The sequence below is a fragment of the Phalangium opilio genome, unplaced genomic scaffold (assembly GCF_054372755.1).
Source record: "Phalangium opilio isolate 3A_F unplaced genomic scaffold, DU_Popi_V2 ptg000073l_1, whole genome shotgun sequence".
In the NCBI taxonomy this organism is placed as follows: domain Eukaryota; kingdom Metazoa; phylum Arthropoda; class Arachnida; order Opiliones; family Phalangiidae; genus Phalangium; species Phalangium opilio.
The window spans coordinates 2,714,477-2,732,798 of record NW_028324183.1 but is presented as its reverse complement, the minus strand read 5'-3'; the positions used below and the strand labels follow the sequence as shown (position 1 = coordinate 2,732,798).

The following is an 18,322-nucleotide window of genomic DNA, read 5'->3' as shown; positions in this document are numbered from 1 at the left end:
TCCATGGTTCAACTCTAGTTGTCCTTTTAACAGCACGGATCATTGCCTTTATTTTAGTTAATTAGACATTACGGTTATGAAGCAGGGGGGATAGCTCAGTGGTAGAGCATTCGACTGCAGGTCGAGAGGTCCATGGTTCATCTCTAGTTGTCCTTTTAATAGCACGGATCATTGCCTTTATTCTAGTTAATTAGACATTACGGTTATGAAGAAGTGGGAATAGCTCAGAAGTAGAGCATTCCACTGCAGATCGAGAGGTCCATGGTTCAAACCCGAGTTCCCCCTGTAACAGCACGGATCATTGCCTTTATTTTATTTAATTAGACATTACGGTTATGAAGAAGGGGGGATAGCTTAGTGGTAGAGCATTCGACCGCAGATCGAGAGGTCCTTGGTCCAAACCCGAGTTCCCCCTGTAACAGCACGGATCATTGCCATTATTTTAGTTATTTCGAAATTACGGTTACGAACTGGGGGTAGTAGCTCAGTGGTAGAGCATTCCACTGCAGTTCGAGAGGTCTATGGTTCAAACCCTAGTAGCCCCTGTAACAGCTCGGACCATTGCCATTATTTTTGTTAATTCGACATTACAGTTACGAACAAGGGGGAAAAGCTCAGTAGTAGAGCATTCGACTGCAGATCGAGAGGTCCTTGGTCCAAACCCGAGTTCCCTCTGTAACAGCACGGATCATTGCCATTATTTTAGTTAATTCGACATTACGGTTACGAATTGGGGGTAGTAGCTCAGTGGTAGAGCATTCCACTGCAGATCGAGAGGTCCATGGTTCAAACCCGAGTTCCCTCTGTAACAGCACGGATCATTGCCATTATTTTAGTTAATTCGACATTACGGTTACGAACTGGTGGTGGTAGCTCAGTGGTAGAGCATTCGACTACAGATCGAGTGGTCCTTGGTTCAAACCCGAGTTCCCCCTGTAACAGCACGGATCATTGCCATTATTTTAGTTAATTCGACATTACGGTTACGAACTGGTGGTGGTAGCTCAGTGGTAGAGCATTCGACTGCAGATCGAGAGGTCCATGGTTCAACTCTAGTTGTCCTTTTAACAGCACGGATCATTGCCTTTATTTTAGTTAATTAGACATTACGGTTATGAAGCAGGGGGGATAGCTCAGTGGTAGAGCATTCGACTGCAGGTCGAGAGGTCCTTGGTCCAAACCCGAGTTCCCTCTGTAACAGCACGGATCATTGCCATTATTTTAGTTAATTCGACATTATGGTTACGAACTGGTGGTGGTAGCTCAGTGGTAGAGCATTCGACTGCAGATCGAGAGGTCCATGGTTCATCTCTAGTTGTCCTTTTAATAGCACGGATCATTGCCTTTATTCTAGTTAATTAGACATTACGGTTATGAAGAAGTGGGAATAGCTCAGAAGTAGAGCATTCCACTGCAGATCGAGAGGTCCATGGTTCAAACCCGAGTTCCCCCTGTAACAGCACGGATCATTGCCTTTATTTTATTTAATTAGACATTACGGTTATGAAGAAGGGGGGATAGCTTAGTGGTAGAGCATTCGACCGCAGATCGAGAGGTCCTTGGTCCAAACCCGAGTTCCCCCTGTAACAGCACGGATCATTGCCATTATTTTAGTTATTTCGAAATTACGGTTACGAACTGGGGGTAGTAGCTCAGTGGTAGAGCATTCCACTGCAGTTCGAGAGGTCTATGGTTCAAACCCTAGTAGCCCCTGTAACAGCTCGGACCATTGCCATTATTTTTGTTAATTCGACATTACAGTTACGAACAAGAGGGAATAGCTCAGTAGTAGAGCATTCGACTGCAGATCGAGAGGTCCTTGGTCCAAACCCGAGTTCCCTCTGTAACAGCACGGATCATTGCCATTATTTTAGTTAATTCGACATTACGGTTACGAATTGGGGGTAGAAGCTCAGTGGTAGAGCATTCCACTGCAGATCGAGAGGTCCATGGTTCAAACCCGAGTTCCCTCTGTAACAGCACGGATCATTGCCATTATTTTAGTTAATTCGACATTACGGTTACGAACTGGTGGTGGTAGCTCAGTGGTAGAGCATTCGACTACAGATCGAGTGGTCCTTGGTTCAAACCCGAGTTCCCCCTGTAACAGCACGGATCATTGCCATTATTTTAGTTAATTCGACATTACGGTTACGAACTGGTGGTGGTAGCTCAGTGGTAGAGCATTCGACTGCAGATCGAGAGGTCCATGGTTCAACTCTAGTTGTCCTTTTAACAGCACGGATCATTGCCTTTATTTTAGTTAATTAGACATTACGGTTATGAAGCAGGGGGGATAGCTCAGTGGTAGAGCATTCGACTGCAGATCGAGAGGTCCTTGGTCCAAACCCGAGTTCCCTCTGTAACAGCACGGATCATTGCCATTATTTTGGTTATTTCGAAATTACGGTTACGAACTGGGGGTAGTAGCTCAGTGGTAGAGCATTCCACTGCAGTTCGAGAGGTCTATGGTTCAAACCCTAGTAGCCCCTGTAACAGCTCGGACCATTGCCATTATTTTTGTTAATTCGACATTACAGTTACGAACAAGGGGGAAAAGCTCAGTAGTAGAGCATTCGACTGCAGATCGAGAGGTCCTTGGTCCAAACCCGAGTTCCCTCTGTAACAGCACGGATCATTGCCATTATTTTAGTTAATTCGACATTACGGTTACGAACTGGTGGTGGTAGCTCAGTGGTAGAGCATTCGACTGCAGATCGAGAGGTCCATGGTTCATCTCTAGTTGTCCTTTTAATAGCACGGATCATTGCCTTTATTCTAGTTAATTAGACATTACGGTTATGAAGAAGTGGGAATAGCTCAGAAGTAGAGCATTCCACTGCAGATCGAGAGGTACATGGTTCAAACCCGAGTTCCCCCTGTAACAGCGCGGATCATTGCCTTTATTTTATTTAATTAGACATTACGGTTATGAAGAAGGGGGGATAGCTTAGTGGTAGAGCATTCGACCGCAGATCGAGAGGTCCTTGGTCCAAACCCGAGTTCCCCCTGTAACAGCACGGATCATTGCCATTATTTTAGTTATTTCGAAATTACGGTTACGAACTGGGGGTAGTAGCTCAGTGGTAGAGCATTCCACTGCAGTTTGAGAGGTCTATGGTTCAAACCCTAGTAGCCCCTGTAACAGCTCGGACCATTGCCATTATTTTTGTTAATTCGACATTACAGTTACGAACAAGAGGGAATAGCTCAGTAGTAGAGCATTCGACTGCAGATCGAGAGGTCCTTGGTCCAAACCCGAGTTCCCTCTGTAACAGCACGGATCATTGCCATTATTTTAGTTAATTCGACATTACGGTTACGAATTGGGGGTAGTAGCTCAGTGGTAGAGCATTCCACTGCAGATCGAGAGGTCCATGGTTCAAACCCGAGTTCCCTCTGTAACAGCACGGATCATTGCCATTATTTTAGTTAATTCGACATTACGGTTACGAACTGGTGGTGGTAGCTCAGTGGTAGAGCATTCGACTGCAGATCGAGAGGTCCATGGTTCAACTCTAGTTGTCCTTTTAACAGCACGGATCATTGCCTTTATTTTAGTTAATTAGACATTACGGTTATGAAGCGGGGGATAGCTCAGTGGTAGAGCATTCGACTGCAGATCGAGAGGTCCTTGGTCCAAACCCGAGTTCCCTCTGTAACAGCACGGATCAGTGCCATTATTTTAGTTAATTCGACATTACGGTTACGAACTGGTGGTGGTAGCTCAGTGGTAGAGCATTCGACTGCAGATCGAGAGGTCCATGGTTCAACTCTAGTTGTCCTTTTAACAGCACGGATCATTGCCTTTATTTTAGTTAATTAGACATTACGGTTATGAAGCAGGGGGGATAGCTCAGTGGTAGAGCATTCGACTGCAGATCGAGAGGTCCTTGGTCCAAACCCGAGTTCCCTCTGTAACAGCACGGATCATTGCCATTATTTTAGTTAATTCGACATTATGGTTACGAAGTGGTGGTGGTAGCTCAGTGGTAGAGCATTCGACTGCAGATCGAGAGGTCCATGGTTCATCTCTAGTTGTCCTTTTAACAGCACGGATCATTGCCTTTATTCTAGTTAATTAGACATTACGGTTATGAAGAAGTGGGAATAGCTCAGTGGTAGAGCATTCCACTGCAGATCGAGAGGTCCATGGTTCAAACCCGAGTTTCCTCTGTAACAGCACGGACCATTGCCATTATTTTAGTTAATTCGACATTACAGTTACGAGCAAGGGGGAATAGCTCAGTGGTAGAGCATTCGACTACAGATCGAGAGGTTCTTGGTTCAAACCCGAGTTCCCCCTGTAACAGCACGGATCATTGCCTTTATTTTATTTAATTAGACATTACGGTTATGAAGAAGGGGGGATAGCTCAGTGGTAGAGCATTCGACTGCAGATCGAGAGGTCCTTGGTCCAAACCCGAGTTCCTTCTGTAACAGCACGGATCATTGCCATTATTTTAGATAATTCGAAATTACGGTTACGAACTGGGGGTAGTAGCTCAGTGGTAGAGCATTCCACTGCAGTTCGAGAGGTCCATGGTTCAAACCCTAGTAGCCCCTGTAACAGCTCGGACCATTGCAATTATTTTAGTTAATTCGACATTACAGTTACGAACAAGGGGGAATAGCTCAGTAGTAGAGCATTCGACTACAGATCGAGAGGTCCTTGGTCCAAACCCGAGTTCCCTCTGTAACAGCACGGATCTATGCCATTATTTTAGTTAATTCGACACTACGGTTAAGAAGTGGTGGTGGTAGCTCAGTGGTAGAGCATTCGACTGCAGATCGAGAGGTCGATGGTTCAACTGTAGTTGTCCTTTTAACAGCACGGATCATTGCCTTTATTTTATTTAATTAGACATTACGGTTATGAGTAAGGGGGAATAGGTCAGTGGTGGAGCATTAGACTGCAGATCGAGAGGTCCTTGGTCCAAACCCGAGTTCCCTCTGTAACAGCACGGATCATTGCCATTATTTTAGTTAATTCGACATTACGGTTACGAACTGGTGGTGGTAGCTCAGTGGTAGAGCATTCGACTACAGATCGAGTGGTCCTTGGTTCAAACCCGAGTTCCCCCTGTAACAGCACGGATCATTGCCATTATTTTAGTTAATTCGACATTACGGTTACGAACTGGTGGTGGTAGCTCAGTGGTAGAGCATTCGACTGCAGATCGAGAGGTCCATGGTTCAACTCTAGTTGTCCTTTTAACAGCACGGATCATTGCCTTTATTTTAGTTAATTAGACATTACGGTTATGAAGCAGGGGGGATAGCTCAGTGGTAGAGCATTCGACTGCAGATCGAGAAGTCCTTGGTCCAAACCCGAGTTCCCTCTGTAACAGCACGGATCATTGCCATTATTTTGGTTATTTCGAAATTACGGTTACGAACTGGGGGTAGTAGCTCAGTGGTAGAGCATTCCACTGCAGTTCGAGAGGTCTATGGTTCAAACCCTAGTAGCCCCTGTAACAGCTCGGACCATTGCCATTATTTTTGTTAATTCGACATTACAGTTACGAACAAGGGGGAAAAGCTCAGTAGTAGAGCATTCGACTGCAGATCGAGAGGTCCTTGGTCCAAACCCGAGTTCCCTCTGTAACAGCACGGATCATTGCCATTATTTTAGTTAATTCGACATTACGGTTACGAACTGGTGGTGGTAGCTCAGTGGTAGAGCATTCGACTGCAGATCGAGAGGTCCATGGTTCAACTCTAGTTGTCCTTTTAACAGCACGGATCATTGCCTTTATTTTAGTTAATTAGACATTACGGTTATGAAGCAGGGGGGATAGCTCAGTGGTAGAGCATTCGACTGCAGGTCGAGAGGTCCTTGGTCCAAACCCGAGTTCCCTCTGTAACAGCACGGATCATTGCCATTATTTTAGTTAATTCGACATTATGGTTACGAAGTGGTGGTGGTAGCTCAGTGGTAGAGCATTCGACTGCAGATCGAGAGGTCCATGGTTCATCTCTAGTTGTCCTTTTAATAGCACGGATCATTGCCTTTATTCTAGTTAATTAGACATTACGGTTATGAAGAAGTGGGAATAGCTCAGAAGTAGAGCATTCCACTGCAGATCGAGAGGTACATGGTTCAAACCCGAGTTCCCCCTGTAACAGCGCGGATCATTGCCTTTATTTTATTTAATTAGACATTACGGTTATGAAGAAGGGGGGATAGCTTAGTGGTAGAGCATTCGACCGCAGATCGAGAGGTCCTTGGTCCAAACCCGAGTTCCCCCTGTAACAGCACGGATCATTGCCATTATTTTAGTTATTTCGAAATTACGGTTACGAACTGGGGGTAGTAGCTCAGTGGTAGAGCATTCCACTGCAGTTCGAGAGGTCTATGGTTCAAACCCTAGTAGCCCCTGTAACAGCTCGGACCATTGCCATTATTTTTGTTAATTCGACATTACAGTTACGAACAAGAGGGAATAGCTCAGTAGTAGAGCATTCGACTGCAGATCGAGAGGTCCTTGGTCCAAACCCGAGTTCCCTCTGTAACAGCACGGATCATTGCCATTATTTTAGTTAATTCGACATTACGGTTACGAATTGGGGGTAGTAGCTCAGTGGTAGAGCATTCCACTGCAGATCGAGAGGTCCATGGTTCAAACCCGAGTTCCCTCTGTAACAGCACGGATCATTGCCATTATTTTAGTTAATTCGACATTACGGTTACGAACTGGTGGTGGTAGCTCAGTGGTAGAGCATTCGACTGCAGATCGAGAGGTCCATGGTTCAACTCTAGTTGTCCTTTTAACAGCACGGATCATTGCCTTTATTTTAGTTAATTAGACATTACGGTTATGAAGCGGGGGATAGCTCAGTGGTAGAGCATTCGACTGCAGATCGAGAGGTCCTTGGTCCAAACCCGAGTTCCCTCTGTAACAGCACGGATCAGTGCCATTATTTTAGTTAATTCGACATTACGGTTACGAACTGGTGGTGGTAGCTCAGTGGTAGAGCATTCGACTGCAGATCGAGAGGTCCATGGTTCAACTCTAGTTGTCCTTTTAACAGCACGGATCATTGCCTTTATTTTAGTTAATTAGACATTACGGTTATGAAGCAGGGGGGATAGCTCAGTGGTAGAGCATTCGACTGCAGATCGAGAGGTCCTTGGTCCAAACCCGAGTTCCCTCTGTAACAGCACGGATCATTGCCATTATTTTAGTTAATTCGACATTATGGTTACGAAGTGGTGGTGGTAGCTCAGTGGTAGAGCATTCGACTGCAGATCGAGAGGTCCATGGTTCATCTCTAGTTGTCCTTTTAACAGCACGGATCATTGCCTTTATTCTAGTTAATTAGACATTACGGTTATGAAGAAGTGGGAATAGCTCAGTGGTAGAGCATTCCACTGCAGATCGAGAGGTCCATGGTTCAAACCCGAGTTTCCTCTGTAACAGCACGGACCATTGCCATTATTTTAGTTAATTCGACATTATAGTTACGAGCAAGGGGGAATAGCTCAGTGGTAGAGCATTCGACTACAGATCGAGAGGTCCTTGGTTCAAACCCGAGTTCCCCCTGTAACAGCACGGATCATTGCCTTTATTTTATTTAATTAGACATTACGGTTATGAAGAAGGGGGGATAGCTCAGTGGTAGAGCATTCGACTGCAGATCGAGAGGTCCTTGGTCCAAACCCGAGTTCCTTCTGTAACAGCACGGATCATTGCCATTATTTTAGATAATTCGAAATTACGGTTACGAACTGGGGGTAGTAGCTCAGTGGTAGAGCATTCCACTGCAGTTCGAGAGGTCCATGGTTCAAACCCTAGTAGCCCCTGTAACAGCTCGGACCATTGCAATTATTTTAGTTAATTCGACATTACAGTTACGAACAAGGGGGAATAGCTCAGTAGTAGAGCATTCGACTACAGATCGAGAGGTCCTTGGTCCAAACCCGAGTTCCCTCTGTAACAGCACGGATCTATGCCATTATTTTAGTTAATTCGCCATTACGGTTACGAACTGGGGGTAGTAGCTCAGTGGTAGAGCATTCCACTGCAGATCGAGAGGTCCATGGTCCAAACCCGAGTTCCCTCTGTAACAGCACGGATCATTGCCATTATTTTAGTTAATTCGCCATTACGGTTACGAACTGGGGGTAGTAGCTCAGTGGTAGAGCATTCCACTGCAGATCGAGAGGTCCATGGTCCAAACCCGAGTTCCCTCTGTAACAGCACGGATCATTGCCATAATTTTAGTTAATTCGACATTACGGTTACGAACTGGTGGTGGTAGTTCAGTGGTAGAGCATTCGACTGGAGATCGAGAGGTCCTTGGTCCAAACCCGAGTTCCCTCTGTAACAGCACGGATCATTGCCATTATTTTAGTTAATTCGCCATTACGGTTACGAACTGGGGGTAGTAGCTCAGTGGTAGAGCATTCCACTGCAGATCGAGAGGTCCATGGTCCAAACCCGAGTTCCCTCTGTAACAGCACGGATCATTGCCATAATTTTAGTTAATTCGACATTACGGTTACGAACTGGTGGTGGTAGTTCAGTGGTAGAGCATTCGACTGGAGATCGAGAGGTCCATGGTTCAACTCTAGTTGTCCTTTTAACAGCACGGATCATTGCCTTTATTTTAGTTAATTAGACATTACGGTTATGAAAAAGGGGGTATAGCTCAAAGGTAGAGCATTCGACTGCAGATCGAGAGGTCCTTGGTTCAAACCCGAGTTCCCCCTATAAATGCACGGATCATTGCCTATATTTTAGTTAATTAGACATTAAGGTCATGAACAAGGGGGAATAACTCAGTGGTAGAGCATTCGACTGCAGATCGAGAGGTCCTTGGTTCAAACCCGAGTTCCCCCTGTAACAGCACGGATCATTGCCTATATTTTAGTTAATTAGACATTAAGGTTATGAAGAAGGGGGAATAGCTCAGTCACTGCCTTCTCTAATACTAGGCCTTGCGATAGGAACAAAAAGGGGGTGGCAGTTAGGATTTCACAAATGGCGCTAGATGTCGCTTTTCTGAGGTTTTAAACTGGCGGCAAATTCAAAACTATGGGAAATTTTTAGCAACGACGAAGTGTAATCTGCTAAGTTCGGCTCGAAAAAGAAAGCAAAAAATCGGTCAATAAACCGGTTCATGATGCTGAACGGTTTCCGAGTTCGAATAATACTAGTTTAAATTTGGTGTACGTTTTGACACGTGTCAATGGCGTCTGCATGGAAATTTCAACTTATCACAGCCCTTAAGTTTTTCCCAAAAACTGCCACTGCCAATGAAATGCCTTAAGTTTGATTTGGATTGACCAATGAGCGAGCTTAGGAGAGGTAGGAGGAGATTTCTTATACAGCTGAATTCGGTCACAGACATTATAAACTCCGATATTTTAATTACCCACTTCTCTAGTTTAGGAGACGATGTGCCCTGGTCAATGGTCATGGGCCAGGTTATTTAGTAGTTTAAAAAAATCTTTATTTCCCACCCTGGTCCGCCATAAGCGAAAGACGTGACGTCATGCGAGACTGCGCAGTACGAATTTATTTTCGTCATCGCGAAAATTCGCCTCAAAAAAGAGCCATCTAACGGTTACTAAGCGCAAATTCAAAATGTCACATAAAAATCCTTCTGTCGTACATTTCAAGGCCTAGTATTAGAGTTGGCAGTGGCTCAGTGGTAGAGCATTCGACTGCAGATCGAGAGGTCCTTGGTCCAAACCCGAGTTCCCTCTGTAACAGCACGGATCATTGCCATTATTTTAGTTAATTCGACATTCCGGTTACGAACTGGTGGTGGTAGCTCAGTGGTAGAGCATTCGACTGCAGATCGAGAGGTCATTGGTTCAACTCTAGTTGTCCTTTTAACAGCACGGATCATTGCCTTTATTTTAGTTAATTAGACATTACGGTTATGAAGCAGGGGGGATAACTCAGTGGTAGAGCATTCGACTACAGATCGAGAGGTCCTTGGTCCAAACCCGAGTTCCCTCTGTAACAGCACGGATCATTGCCATTATTTTAGTTAATTCGACACTACGGTTACGAGGTGGTGGTGGTAGCTCAGTGGTAGAGCATTCGACTGTAGATCGAGAGGTCCATGGTTCAACTCTAGTTGTCCTTTTAACAGCACGGATCATTGCCTTTATTTTAGTTAATTAGACATTACGGTTATGAAGAAGGGGGGATAACTCAATGGTAGAGCATTCGACTGCAGATCGAGAGGTCCTTGGTCCAAACCCGAGTTACCTCTGTAACAGCACGGATCATTGCCAATATTTTAGTTAATTCGACATTACGGTTATGAAGAAGGGGGAATAGCTCAGTGGTAGAGCATTCGACTGCAGATCGAGAGGACCTTGGTCCAAACCCGAGTTCCCTCTGTAACAGCACGGATCATTGAAATTATTTTAGTTAATTCGACATTCCGGTTACGAACTGGTGGTGATAGCTCAGTGGTAGAGCATTCGACTGCAGATCGAGAGGTCCATGGTTCAACTCTAGCTGTCCTTTTAACAGCACGGATCATTGCCTTTATTTTAGTTAATTAGACATTACGGTTACGAACTGGGGGTAGTAGCTCAGTGGTAGAGCATTCCACTGCAGATCGAGAGGTCCATGGTCCAAACCCGAGTTCCCTCTGTAACAGCACGGATCATTGCCATTATTTTAGTTAATTCGACATTACGGTTACGAACTGGTGGTGGTAGTTCAGTGGTAGAGCATTCGACTGGAGATCGAGAGGTCCATGGTTCAACTCTAGTTGTCCTTTTAACAGCACGGATCATTGCCTTTATTTTAGTTAATTAGACATTACGGTTATGAAAAAGGGGGTATAGCTCAAAGGTAGAGCATTCGACTGCAGATCGAGAGGTCCATGGTTCAAACCCGAGTTCCCCCTATAAATGCACGGATCATTGCCTATATTTTAGTTAATTAGACATTAAGGTCATGAACAAGGGGGAATAACTCAGTGGTAGAGCATTCGACTGCAGATCGAGAGGTCCTTGGTTCAAACCCGAGTTCCCCCTGTAACAGCACGGATCATTGCCTATATTTTAGTTAATTAGACATTAAGGTTATGAAGAAGGGGGAATAGCTCAGTCACTGCCTTCTCTAATACTAGGCCTTGCGATAGGAACAAAAAGGGGGTGGCAGTTAGGATTTCACAAATGGCGCTAGATGTCGCTTTTCTGATGTTTTAAACTGGCGGCAAATTCAAAACTATGGGAAATTTTTAGCAACGACGAAGTGTAATCTGCTAAGTTCGGCTCGAAAAAGAAAGCAAAAAATCGGTCAATAAACCGGTTCATGATGCTGAACGGTTTCCGAGTTCGAATAATACTAGTTTAAATTTGGTGTACGTTTTGACACGTGTCAATGGCGTCTGCATGGAAATTTCAACTTATCACAGCCCTTAAGTTTTTCCCAAAAACTGCCACTGCCAATGAAATGCCTTAAGTTTGATTTGGATTGACCAATGAGCGAGCTTAGGAGAGGTAGGAGGAGATTTCTTATACAGCTGAATTCGGTCACAGACATTATAAACTCCGATATTTTAATTACCCACTTCTCTAGTTTAGGAGACGATGTGCTCTGGTCAATGGTCATGGGCCAGGTTATTTAGTAGTTTAAAAAAATCTTTATTTCCCACCCTGGTCCGCCATAAGCGAAAGACGTGACGTCATGCGAGACTGCGCAGTACGAATTTATTTTCGTCATCGCGAAAATTCGCCTCAAAAAAGAGCCATCTAACGGTTACTAAGCGCAAATTCAAAATGTCACATAAAAATGCTTCTGTCGTACATTTCAAGGCCTAGTATTAGAGTTGGCAGTGGCTCAGTGGTAGAGCATTCGACTGCAGATCGAGAGGTCCTTGGTCCAAACCCGAGTTCCCTCTGTAACAGCACGGATCATTGCCATTATTTTAGTTAATTCGACATTCCGGTTACGAACTGGTGGTGGTAGCTCAGTGGTAGAGCATTCGACTGCAGATCGAGAGGTCATTGGTTCAACTCTAGTTGTCCTTTTAACAGCACGGATCATTGCCAATATTTTAGTTAATTCGACATTACGGTTATGAAGAAGGGGGAATAGCTCAGTGGTAGAGCATTCGACTGCAGATCGAGAGGTCCTTGGTCCAAACCCGAGTTCCCTCTGTAACAGCACGGATCATTGAAATTATTTTAGTTAATTCGACATTCCGGTTACGAACTGGTGGTGATAGCTCAGTGGTAGAGCATTCGACTGCAGATCGAGAGGTCCATGGTTCAACTCTAGCTGTCCTTTTAACAGCACGGATCATTGCCTTTATTTTAGTTAATTAGACATTACGGTTACGAACTGGGGGTAGTAGCTCAGTGGTAGAGCATTCCACTGCAGATCGAGAGGTCCATGGTCCAAACCCGAGTTCCCTCTGTAACAGCACGGATCATTGCCATTATTTTAGTTAATTCGACATTACGGTTACGAACTGGTGGTGGTAGTTCAGTGGTAGAGCATTCGACTGGAGATCGAGAGGTCCATGGTTCAACTCTAGTTGTCCTTTTAACAGCACGGATCATTGCCTTTATTTTAGTTAATTAGACATTACGGTTATGAAAAAGGGGGTATAGCTCAAAGGTAGAGCATTCGACTGCAGATCGAGAGGTCCATGGTTCAAACCCGAGTTCCCCCTATAAATGCACGGATCATTGCCTATATTTTAGTTAATTAGACATTAAGGTCATGAACAAGGGGGAATAACTCAGTGGTAGAGCATTCGACTGCAGATCGAGAGGTCCTTGGTTCAAACCCGAGTTCCTCCTGTAACAGCACGGATCATTGCCTATATTTTAGTTAATTAGACATTAAGGTTATGAAGAAGGGGGAATAGCTCAGTCACTGCCTTCTCTAATACTAGGCCTTGCGATAGGAACAAAAAGGGGGTGGCAGTTAGGATTTCACAAATGGCGCTAGATGTCGCTTTTCTGATGTTTTAAACTGGCGGCAAATTCAAAACTATGGGAAATTTTTAGCAACGACGAAGTGTAATCTGCTAAGTTCGGCTCGAAAAAGAAAGCAAAAAATCGGTCAATAAACCGGTTCATGATGCTGAACGGTTTCCGAGTTCGAATAATACTAGTTTAAATTTGGTGTACGTTTTGACACGTGTCAATGGCGTCTGCATGGAAATTTCAACTTATCACAGCCCTTAAGTTTTTCCCAAAAACTGCCACTGCCAATGAAATGCCTTAAGTTTGATTTGGATTGACCAATGAGCGAGCTTAGGAGAGGTAAGAGGAGATTTCTTATACAGCTGAATTCGGTCACAGACATTATAAACTCCGATATTTTAATTACCCACTTCTCTAGTTTAGGAGACGATGTGCCCTGGTCAATGGTCATGGGCCAGGTTATTTAGTAGTTTAAAAAAATCTTTATTTCCCACCCTGGTCCGCCATAAGCGAAAGACGTGACGTCATGCGAGACTGCGCAGTACGAATTTATTTTCGTCATCGCGAAAATTCGCCTCAAAAAAGAGCCATCTAACGGTTACTAAGCGCAAATTCAAAATGTCACATAAAAATGCTTCTGTCGTACATTTCAAGGCCTAGTATTAGAGTTGGCAGTGGCTCAGTGGTAGAGCATTCGACTGCAGATCGAGAGGTCCTTGGTCCAAACCCGAGTTCCCTCTGTAACAGCACGGATCATTGCCATTATTTTAGTTAATTCGACATTCCGGTTACGAACTGGTGGTGGTAGCTCAGTGGTAGAGCATTCGACTGCAGATCGAGAGGTCATTGGTTCAACTCTAGTTGTCCTTTTAACAGCACGGATCATTGCCTTTATTTTAGTTAATTAGACATTACGGTTATGAAGCAGGGGGGATAACTCAGTGGTAGAGCATTCGACTACAGATCGAGAGGTCCTTGGTCCAAACCCGAGTTCCCTCTGTAACAGCACGGATCATTGCCATTATTTTAGTTAATTCGACACTACGGTTACGAGGTGGTGGTGGTAGCTCAGTGGTAGAGCATTCGACTGTAGATCGAGAGGTCCATGGTTCAACTCTAGCTGTCCTTTTAACAGCACGGATCATTGCCTTTATTTTAGTTAATTAGACATTACGGTTATGAAGCAGGGGGGATAGCTCAGTGGTAGAGCATTCGACTGCAGATCGAGAGGTCCTTGGTCCAAACCCGAGTTCCCTCTGTAACAGCATGGATCATTGCCATTATTTTAGTTAATTCGACACTACGGTTACGTAGTGGTGGTGGTAGCTCAGTGGTAGAGCATTCGACTGTAGATCGAGAGGTCCACGGTTCAACTCTAGTTGTCCTTTTAACAGCGCGGATCATTGCCTTTATTTTACTTAATTAGACATTACGGTTATGAAGACGGGGGAAAAGCTCAGTGGTAGAGCATTCGACTGCAGATCGAGAGGTCCTTGGTTCAACCCGAGTTCAACCTGTAACAGCACGGATTATTGCCTATATTTTAGTTAATTAGACATTAAGGTTATGAAGAAGGGGGAATAGCTCAGTGGTAGAGCATTCGACTGCAGATCGAGAGGTCCTTGGTCCAAACCCGAGTTCCCTCTGTAACAGCACGGATCATTGCCATTATTTTAGTTAATTCGACATTACGGTTACGAACTGGGGTAGTAGCTCAGTGGTAGAGCATTCGACAGCAGATCGAGAGTTCCTTGGTTCAAACCCGAGTTCCCCCTGTAACAGCACGGATCATTGCCTTTATTTTATTTAATTAGACATTACGGTTATGAGTAAGGGGGAATAGGTCAGTGGTAGAGCATTCGACTGCAGATCGAGATGACCATGGTTCAAACCCTAGTAGCCCCTGTAACAGCACGGATCATTGCCATTATTTTAGTTAATTCGACACTACGGTTACGAAGTGGTGGTGGTAGCTCAGTGGTAGAGCATTCGACTGCAGATCGAGAGGTCCATGGTTCAACTGTAGTTGTCCTTTTAACAGCACGGATCATTGCCTTTATTTTTTTTAATTAGACATTACGGTTATGAGTAAGGGGGAATAGGTCAGTGGTGGAGCATTAGACTGCAGATCGAGAGGTCCTTGGTCCAAACCCGAGTTCCCTCTGTAACAGCACGGATCATTGCCATTATTTTAGTTAATTCGACATTACGGTTACGAACTGGGGGTAGTAGCTCAGTGGTAGAGCATTCCACTGCAGATCGAGAGGTCCATGGTTCAAACCCGAGTTCCCTCTGTAACAGCACGGATCATTGAAATTATTTTAGTTAATTCGACATTCCGGTTACGAAGTGGTGGTGGTAGCTCAGTGGTAGAGCATTCGACTGCAGATCGAGAGGTCAATGGTTCAACTCTAGTTGTCCTTTTAACAGCACGGATCATTGCCTTTATTTTAGTTAATTAGACATTACGGTTATGAACGATTGTAACCGTTCAAAAACCAAACTGCGGGATAAGAATCTGCGCGGACTTCAAATCTACTCTCAACCCGATGCTGAATATCGACACGTACCCACTCCCAAGGGCCGAAGAGATATTCGCTACGCTGGCCGGTTGCCGATTCTTCTCCAAGCTAGATCTGAAGGAAGCGTATAATCAGATACAGTTAGACGAGGAATCCAGAAAATACGCAGTGATAAACACCACACTGGGATTATTCCGCTTCAACCGCCTCCCCTTTGGCGTAGCCTCGGCGTCGGCCATCTTCCAACGCATCATGGAGACCATATTCAATGACATACATCAAGTCACGCCGTTCCAAGATGACACGCTCATAGGCGGACGTGACAAACAAGAACACCTGAGAGTCCTGGACCAAGTCCTTCAAAAACTAAGGGACTTTGGCCTAAAACTGAAGAAAGAGAAATGTCAATTCCTCAAGACTGAAATTCAATTCCTCGGACATACTCTCGAAGAATACGGTATTCACCCACAAAATCAGAAGATGACCGCCATAATGGACGCGCCTACCCAGCGTAACGTGGAAACATTGAGGTCATTTCTCGGACTACTAAATTACTACGCACGATTCATACCGAAGAACGCCACACGACTGGCTCCGCTATATGCACTGCTAAAGAAAGATGCACCATGGACTTGGAGTGACCGGGAAGCCACCGCATTCCACGAAGCAAAGGAAGCCATCAGATCGTAAGGCGTGTGGGTCCATTATGACGTAGAAAAAGAAATTACCATAGCATCCGATGCTTCTCCAACAGGAATCGGGGGGGTCATTTCGCACGTAATCAACGGCGTTGAGAGGCCCATCGCTTTTGCGTCGCGGAGTCTGACAGCGGCCGAAAGAAACTATTCTCAGCTAGACAGAGAGGGGTTAGCCGTGATATACGCAGTAAAGAAATTCAAGGACTACATCTACGGAAAAAGATTTATCATATACACGGACCACCAGCCTCTTATCACGATCTCCGCTGCCAATAAACCAGTACCTCCTATGGCGGCAGCAAGGATTCAAAGATGGTCATTGATCATGGCAGCATATTCGTATGAGATACGATTCCGGAAAGGCTCAGCCAATGCAAATGCTGATGCCCTAAGTCGGTCACCTCTGCCCATTGGGAATATCACGGACACTCCAGCACCAGTGGAATACGTATTCGCCCTCAGAGATACCACGATCAACGGCCCGGTCACGGCTAAAAAACTGGCCGAATCCACAGTTGCTGATCAGACGCTTGTTACCCTACGAGGCTATATGACCCTCGGATGGCCGAGATCCAAAGCTTCGTCAGAACTGGAATCCTTCCGGAAACGCAGGAACGATCTCTCAACCTTTGGAGATATCATCCTAATGGGAAATAGAGTTGTCATTCCCCAGGCGATGCGAAAGAAGTTCCTTCAAGAACTACACAGTTCCCATCAGGGTATTGTGGCCATGAAGACAGTTGCGAGATCCCGGTTCTGGTGGCCCCAAATTAACAAAGACATAGAAGATCTCTCGAAATCCTGCGCTTCTTGACAGCGTCAAGCCAGCATGCCCGCAACTCACTATCATCCGTGGCCGCCATCAAGGAAGCCTTGGGAACGCGTGCACGCGGACTTCGCTGGTCCGATTGACGGACGCTATCTCCTAATTGTCGTCGACACCTATAGTAAATGGTTCGAAGTTGTGATCACGTCATCTCAAACATCTCACGCCGTCATAACCTTTATTCGCGAGTTAATTGCCCGTTTTGGAGTAATGAACACACTCGTCACGGACAACGGCACATGTTTTACAAGTGCTGAATTTGCGTCATTTATTCATCAGAACGGGATTACGCATCTGCGCTCCGCACCTTACCATCCGGCGTCTAACGGAACCGCAGAACGAGGTGTCAGGACCATAAAAGACAGTCTCAAGAAGATCTCTCACGCGTCTGATGCAGATAGCATCCTCAAAAGCGGTCTCAACATGCATACGACCGGACCTCTGGAGAAGAGAATTGCTACTATTCTCTTCACCCATAGACGGACACCAACGTCAAACGGACGCTCGCCCGCGGAAATAATGCTGGGCCGGAACGTGACGACGCATCTCGATATATGCCATCCGAGAAATTCCACGCATGTGCCGAACACGGCTCTACCTAAATATTCCGTGAACGACTCGGTCTACGTACGCCATTTCGGATCCGGCGATAAATGGATTCCGGGTACCATCGTCAATGTCATGGGCAATATGATGTATTCCGTCACCACCATGCACGGCGAAGTGAGACGACACAGAAATCAGATCCGTCCACGAGTCAGATGTCATCTTGAAGCGACGTCAAACAACCCTTCTGCTGACAAAGACCTCAGTTACGGACATGCGGGACTATTCTCTTTCACCGAAAGAGAACATCAAATGCCTGAACCACCGGACAATCGCTCACTAGCCAGTCAACCCATTAGACCCTTCCAGTCAACTCAGTCACCATCTAGAGAGATGACAAGCAAGAACCGTACCATCCACCGAACCCGGATTGGACATCATAGCAGAATCGTCCACCGAATCCAGTGGACACATCATAGATGAATCATCCATCCGACAAAGTTTGAAAGTCGTTCCCGAGTCTTTAACCACTACCGCTACCTCTATCGCCAAAACGAAAGCCCAACGGACAAAGAAAACCCCAGCGTGGTACCAACCTACCTAAAACTAACTGACAGTTACTTATCACGCTATGTAAAAAAAAAGGTATTTGTTACGTCTACTCCACATAAAAAACTATCACTGTATAGAGTAGGAAAAAACTAGAATGTATATAGTAAAAAACCAATGTATCAGCCAACTATAAATACTGTAGACGAAAGGCGATAAGGGGGATTCGGAGAGCCGACGCGAACGATAAAGTTTTACCATAATT

The 18,322-nt window shown here is 45.1% G+C and overlaps 9 non-coding genes across 9 annotated transcripts; all 9 read left to right on the top strand.

Annotated features, from left to right (window-relative positions):
* Positions 1-862: 862 nt before the first annotated feature.
* On the top strand, positions 863-935 carry TRNAC-ACA (transfer RNA cysteine (anticodon ACA)). The gene has a single exon. It is a non-coding gene; the product is annotated as a tRNA-Cys (tRNA).
* A 1,095-nt stretch (positions 936-2,030) lies between these two features.
* Positions 2,031-2,103, top strand: TRNAC-ACA (transfer RNA cysteine (anticodon ACA)). Its single transcript has one exon. It is a non-coding gene; the product is annotated as a tRNA-Cys (tRNA).
* A 2,131-nt stretch (positions 2,104-4,234) lies between these two features.
* Positions 4,235-4,306, top strand: TRNAC-ACA (transfer RNA cysteine (anticodon ACA)). The gene has a single exon. It is a non-coding gene; the product is annotated as a tRNA-Cys (tRNA).
* A 318-nt stretch (positions 4,307-4,624) lies between these two features.
* TRNAC-ACA (transfer RNA cysteine (anticodon ACA)) lies at positions 4,625-4,696 on the top strand. The gene has a single exon. It is a non-coding gene; the product is annotated as a tRNA-Cys (tRNA).
* A 316-nt stretch (positions 4,697-5,012) lies between these two features.
* Positions 5,013-5,085, top strand: TRNAC-ACA (transfer RNA cysteine (anticodon ACA)). Its single transcript has one exon. It is a non-coding gene; the product is annotated as a tRNA-Cys (tRNA).
* A 2,390-nt stretch (positions 5,086-7,475) lies between these two features.
* TRNAC-ACA (transfer RNA cysteine (anticodon ACA)) lies at positions 7,476-7,547 on the top strand. The gene has a single exon. It is a non-coding gene; the product is annotated as a tRNA-Cys (tRNA).
* Positions 7,548-7,865: 318 nt separating this feature from the next.
* TRNAC-ACA (transfer RNA cysteine (anticodon ACA)) lies at positions 7,866-7,937 on the top strand. Its single transcript has one exon. It is a non-coding gene; the product is annotated as a tRNA-Cys (tRNA).
* A 1,965-nt stretch (positions 7,938-9,902) lies between these two features.
* Positions 9,903-9,974, top strand: TRNAC-ACA (transfer RNA cysteine (anticodon ACA)). Its single transcript has one exon. It is a non-coding gene; the product is annotated as a tRNA-Cys (tRNA).
* Positions 9,975-13,843: 3,869 nt separating this feature from the next.
* Positions 13,844-13,915, top strand: TRNAC-ACA (transfer RNA cysteine (anticodon ACA)). Its single transcript has one exon. It is a non-coding gene; the product is annotated as a tRNA-Cys (tRNA).
* The last annotated feature ends 4,407 nt before the right edge of the window (positions 13,916-18,322 follow it).